Source organism: Xyrauchen texanus, chromosome 2 (genome assembly GCF_025860055.1).
Source record: "Xyrauchen texanus isolate HMW12.3.18 chromosome 2, RBS_HiC_50CHRs, whole genome shotgun sequence".
Classification (NCBI taxonomy): Eukaryota; Metazoa; Chordata; class Actinopteri; order Cypriniformes; family Catostomidae; genus Xyrauchen; species Xyrauchen texanus.
In genome coordinates this window covers 56252043-56258768 of record NC_068277.1, presented here as the reverse complement: position 1 = coordinate 56258768, position 6726 = coordinate 56252043, and the positions used below count along the sequence as shown (strand labels likewise).

At 34.4% G+C, this 6726-nt stretch overlaps 1 long non-coding RNA gene across 1 annotated transcript; it reads left to right on the top strand.

The window, feature by feature from the left end:
- The first annotated feature begins 2493 nt into the window (after positions 1-2493).
- Positions 2494-4025, top strand: LOC127652463 (uncharacterized). The gene is made up of 3 exons (XR_007971708.1): positions 2494-2561; positions 3539-3639; positions 3897-4025. It is a non-coding gene; the product is annotated as an uncharacterized LOC127652463 (long non-coding RNA).
- The last annotated feature ends 2701 nt before the right edge of the window (positions 4026-6726 follow it).

The window sequence follows — 6726 nt, the reverse complement described above, 5'->3', positions numbered from 1 at the left end:
ATATAATATATTAGTTTCACCTTTTAAGTTAAATTACTGAAATTATGCACAATATTCTAATTTTTCGAGTTTCACCTGTACGCTCGGATTCAAAGTGTCAGAAGCGAATTCAGTCCATCAACGGCGCTCGCGCTCTTTTGAACTGGAAATAACCGTCAAATGATCTATCTCAAAATTACGCTGATCGTTAGAATCAGTTTATTTTTTACAATAAATTACAATCACTCAAAAATGATACCTGAATCACGAGCTGCACTTTCTTTGCGTGCCTGCTTAGCCTTACGCTTAGCAGCCCCTGAAGGATGAGTTCGTTTCGGCGCCATCAGATAAATTTGCAGAAAAGTTGGATTTTATTCATCTACAATCTCTTCATTCATAAATTCAGAGGTTGGGAGTGACTCACAACGGTGATATTAGTGGTTTAACTACAGGTGAATGACAATTGTTATATCCAATGGACAAACAGCATAGTATTTTGCTGCTCTTGATTGGTGGATAAGCATGTGTATGTTTTGGAGGCCCCGCCTCCAAGGCCGAGGCCCTAGGCAACAGCCTAGTTCGCCTATAGGTAGCGCCGGCCCTGCATCCAGATTTAGTCAATAAATGACAGAAAAATATGTTAAGGCCACAATCGAAACGTCATTTAAATGCTTGTAGAAGAAAACTACAACAAGTTTGCAAGTACAGCCAAAAAAATATAACAACCATCGTCATTGTCATAACATTACAACCATAGCTACTCCAGAGTCCCTCAGTCCAGACTAATTTCCTAAAGTCTTTCAATCCAGATAAGTGCCAAGTCCTTAAACACAGTGTTCTTATAGCTTTTAAGTTTAGACTCAAAATACATTTTCATTTCATCTTTAAATCTTTAAAAAAAAGGATTGCATTTAGAAAATTAACATTTGTGAATGTACAGAAAAATAAGAACAGAACAGAATGAACAGAAAAATAAGGTTTCTGAAATAAATATCACTTTTCTTTTCACATTCATGAAAACCAAAAATTATATTTCTATATGTAAATTCAAAGTTAGGATTCACATAACATTTGATAAAATCACAAATGTCACACCAAAATGTCATTGTGAAAGAGCAGTTCCAAAATAAATGTAACGTAGTCAGGTTTCTCTGAACAGAAAGAAGGGTAATGTCATTCTTAAGTCTTTTGAGAGAGCACTTATCTGGGTAAAACCTATGAATTAACTTAAAGGTAATTTCTGTAATTGTTTTGGTATTTATGAGGTAATGTCCAAGCTTTTTTCCACGGAATGTCACTTACAGAACCATTCCAATAGGAAATTAGGCTACGGCATAGTCTCCTCCTGAAACAAAATTATTGTTTTTTGATTTAGATGAAGAATGGCATTGTTTACCTACATATGTCTTACACACATCCACTGAGCAAAGAGATGAAAAAGAAAATCCTTTATAAAGCAATTGCATTCAACCTTCTCTACATAATTTAATTATTTTGGTCACCTTGCTCTTTTAAACATTCAGCAGTTCAGTCAGCATGGGGAAAGCAGTGGCAGGATGACTTTACTGATTTTTTGATCTCTGAGAGGTATAGAGGATACAGGCAGGTTGGCACAGATAGACAGATCTATGACATAGTCCCTCAAACTCAAGGCAAGGAAACCAAATAATTGTCAATAAATAGATTTGGGCTATGTGAAACTGAAAACATGCAAGTTATAGCCACATAATTTTTGGGAACTGGGAATATGGCTAGGGACAAAGGCGGTGACACTTCTTCCAGTCGGACTACATTTATTCTAAAGTTTTATATAAAAGTATATTTATATTCTAGAAAAAGTGATTCATTTATTGTCTTTTTTTATTCGTCATTGTCTTTTTTTGAGGGTGATGGGTAACTATTTCCGCTTAGGCTATATTGGGCCTTAAGTGCTCTTTGAAGGCCTGGGGTTCCAAAAGAGACACCTTGACCCATTCAGCAACATGGGACCAAGCCCAAATATGTGTGAAATATGTTTAAAATCAATTTCACCCATAATAATTCCTCCAAATGTCAGCCTTTTTAATTTTAGGTATTTGTCCATTTATTTTATAGCCTACATATTGTTTTGTTGTTATTTGTTTTTTTATTATGTGTATGCTGCTTAGTAAAAGTATATAAAAAAACTGATATAAGCATACCGTAGATGTTTTTCGGATAATACTGTTTTTTTTCTTTCGTTTGTCTCTTATTAAGTGTGGTGGAAAAGGCGGTTATTGGGTACTCCTTCCGGTTTCAAGTAGATTGTGATATCCCTCCCCTGTGAAAAACAGTTCTACCTTTATAGTGATAATAAATAATAGGGACTGTGTGTCAAGTATACATTTTTTTGAACACATTTTTAAACTTTTAGAACATGATACTGAGATTTTTTTTTTTATATTGATCAAACATGCTCGGAATACAAGTTTCTCCAGTTCTGTGGCGGACGGATATGACTACAATCCGCGCAGGCGCAGCATGCTCCGCAGTCCGCACCAATTAGTCTACGTCTCGTCGTGTCGCTGTCTCGTGTTGCACTTGACGTCCCCATCAAGGACTTTGTAAGTTGTAATATTGGTAATACTAATAGTGAGTGATTCCCGAAATATTATCATAAAGTTTTTTTCGTTAGTCCCAGTTGGTCCAGCTAAGTTATTCAAATGTTTTTTCCTCTAAATTGACGTGCTAGCTAGCTCAGTTGGCGCCAATCAGCCAAACTGGACTTTCTATGGCAAGCCGTTTTAACATTTAATAATTGAAAGCGACTATCTATTTTCATGCTAACGTTTTTTTTTTAGATACTATAGTATCTATTCCATTAATTACTAGTACTTATTCATTAGCTAGTGCTTATTAGCTATGACTAGTCAGAACGGCCACTGTAGAGTTCAATTATAAATCTTGCTAGTAACATTTGGAATAAATACTATAGTGTCTAATAAAAAGGTATCTATTGAATAAGTACTAGTATCTATAGAACAAGTACTAGTAGCTAATACTACTACTACTACTAATACTAGTATCTATCTATTTAATAGTTACAGATAGTATTAGATAATTAGATATTAGATTTAATGACTTAGTACTAGTATTTATTGAATAAATACTAGTATGTAGTGAATAAATACTAGTATGTATTGAATAAATACTAGTACATAGTAATAGGAACTAGTATCTAATAATAAGTACTAGTATCTAATAATAAGTACTAGTATCTAATGTCAATTAGTGTCACTGTCAATTTGTTTTCACCTCAAGTTGGCAAAGAAACAATTTAATATTTGTTTGGCTTGATAGACCGCTAACGTTAGCAGGTTGTTGGTAGCCTAGCATAACGTGTTACAATTTCTGTAATTTCAACCCAAAGTTAGCTGTTTTTCGCTAGCCTAGCATGACGTGAAAACCATACTGTGACGATTCAACTTCTAGGAGAAACGCAGCCTGCAGTCACCATGCATGGATAATCATGTTACCAGCGTGCGTGCGTGTGTGTGTATGTGGAATAATTGCATATTATTTTTGTCTTGGATTGGATTAGGCTCTTCACCAATCAGCTGATGACCCTATTCAATATGAAGGGGAAGGGCAAGAAAGATAAAATTAGAATTGAAGACAAGAAATTGTTTTCAGCAATAAAAGGTAAGCTTCATATTATGATAATTAAAAAAAAAAAAAGTGTGTATATATGTATGTATGTGTGTGTGTGTGGAATGCTTAATATCAGGCTTGATGTAATTTGACTTGATTTGTGATTTGATAACTAGGCTATTTCATTTAATTGATTCAAGTACTCAAATTTTCATCTATGTATACTATGGGTCTCTGCTGCAAGCTAGACCACAACAGTGGCATTTGTATATTTATTTTACATGTGGATTTTTTTGCTTTGATTGTAGCTGCTGTCATGAAATGGGACCCAGCTGCAACAGAGGCCCAAATAAAGTCTGCTGCATCTGATCATATGAAACATGCCCCCCAGGAGAGTCGGGGTGGTGGCTATAAATAATATATTGTGCACCTTTTGTGCCACATTTTGTTAATTGTTTACATTTTATAGCACTTTTATTTATAACTTTACTGTTCTGGCTTTTAAGTTTTATTATGTTATTGTGTTAATTTATACTTTACTGTTCTGGTTTTCAGTTTGGCTAAAATTTGTAATAAAAATATATTTTGAGATTTAATTTATTTCTTAGAGTGATCAGTTTGGTTTACAGGAAAATGTTAAGCAGTTTATTACAATTACATTGATAAGATATAAAAATGCAAGACTAGTATATACACTACACATTTATTCAATTGAATATTCAATATTATCAATATTCTTTAAAATCTAATTTAGGTCTATGGTCTGCGTGTCTGCAGTTTCATGACACGACAACCACTTAGGTAAAGTTGGTTTTATATTCGCACATTCGCGGACTTCCGCGTTCAATAACTCGTGAACTAAACGTTGTTGTTACACACAACACCTATCACATATAACTACAGATAAAACACCAGAAGCTACAACATAAATTTCCTCAAAACGATCTTTCCTTCGCACTGGACAAAATACATTGATCTCTATGCGCATGCTGCTAAGAAGGGACCATCTGCAAAGTGTAAACCCGAAGGAAAGGTCGTTTTGAGGAGATTAAAATATTAAAACAATGTTATTTGTGTAGTAACAATATTCAGCTCATGAGATATTGAACGCGGAACTCCGCAAATATGCGAAGCGAATATAAAAAGCAACTTGCAGACTTGATCATGTAGGACCTTCAGGACCACATAGCCTACGTGGGCAGCACCATGAACATAGTCAAGTTTAAAAATAAAAACCCAGCCAGGGTAAAAATAGTTTCAGGTTTGATATTTGCTGCGTATTCACCTAGACTGCTTTAGTGTACTTTTGTGTAGGCTATTGTACATACAGTACGCAAAAATGTTTTATGTAAAAGTTACAGTAATTCACCAAAGGGATTTTTTCATGTTCCAAAGGTTGTAGTATGTTCCTACTGACCAGACTGACTTACTACAGGTGGAATTTTGACAGTACCTTCCTTACTGTACGTTCAGTATACAAATATTAATTAAAACAAATTACAGTAATTCCCCTAAAGTATTTTTTCCTGTTCCAAAGGCTGTAGTGCTTTCCTATTGACCACACTGATTTACTACAGGTGAAATTTTCACAATAACTCCCTTACTGTACGTACTGAAGGGTTGGGGTCAGAATCCCCTGTCTCTTCAATTTAATTATATCCTTTTTATATATATCCTTTTGAATTATTACTTTATTCTTATTAAAAATTCAACAACCAAGTATGTATCCTAATCATTTCTGTATTCATTTTCTTTTAGGTGCATTCCAGTGTGTGCCTTGGGTTGTGTTCACATGCAAGGGGCCTTTTGATGATAATTGTCTTGGGATTCAGAGAGTGGCGAGAGAGACTCTGTACTCATGTATTGCATATATATTAGATATATATTGTAAGTAAATCAAAACCAAATAATTTACAAGCTTTTAACTTCATGAGGTGCAATGGCAAGGTATCTAACACTGGAGACATCCTTGGTGAATCTGCCTCTGGCTGGACATTCCTTTACAGTCCTTTTTAAAGTCCATCAACTTTTTGACATGTTCAGAAATCCCCTCCTGGAAACTCCCTCTGCATACATTCAGTCTTTTACAGCCAATTGGTCAAACACAAAATCTTGAACTGTCATTATTTCTGGAAGACCCCTTAGGACTTTTGCATATAAAACTCTTTGTCCTCTTTTTCTGGACCTTTCCATCATCGCTGAATCTTCTGTATCTCGTCCGCAACACATAGACGGTAATGATGGCATTTTTCTCCTTTCTTTTGCAAAGCTCTTTCTAATACATTTTCAACTCCTCTCTACTCTGCCACCATCATCTGCTTAATAAATGCTTACAACATTCAGTGTGGTATGTTTTTCTTTATAAACCATTTTCATAATAAGAATATTTATAAAACAAGTTACAGTGTTTTCCTTAATAAACCAGCTTCATAATAAAAATCTTTATAAAACAAGTTGAGGTGTTTTTCTTAATAAACTATTTTCTCAATATATGGTTACAATGATTATTAATACAAGTGTTTTACAGTAAACACATTCTTAATAAATTGTTTAACAACTACTTATGGTACCTTTCATTATAAAAACACTTTTTATTAGTTACAATTGTGGTTTACTATGACCCATAAATACTTCATATACCAAAAGCCATGATTAGAATAGAATAATTGCATATTTCACAACAATATCCACATATCTGCATCTATATATCTGTCTTAGTTGACTTGTATAAGTTTGAGGGTCAATTTATACATAATTTCACCTTATTTTCATTAAGTGAACATCTCATGTGTATTTCTTTACGGAGTGGAGTAAAGGGGCATATTATCGTTCCTGCTTTCCTGGAGTGAAATGTTTTATCAGCCTGTTAAGGTGGATTGATCTTCTGATAATTAGCTCAGGCCTTCTTCAGCCTCGAAGAGAACTGTTGTTTGTCAGTGTTCTGTGTGTGTGTGTGCGTTTGATATTCTTTGCAGGTTCTGAACTTTGTGATATAGCCTAAAACATTCTCGGACCCTGGAAGAAGGTCACCACAGACTTAAATCTCGGAAATGGATGACAAATATTCTGATTAACGGCGATATACCCACTTATCTATCAAAAATGTATTATTGTTTAGACTTTACGTTGTCTTAGCCA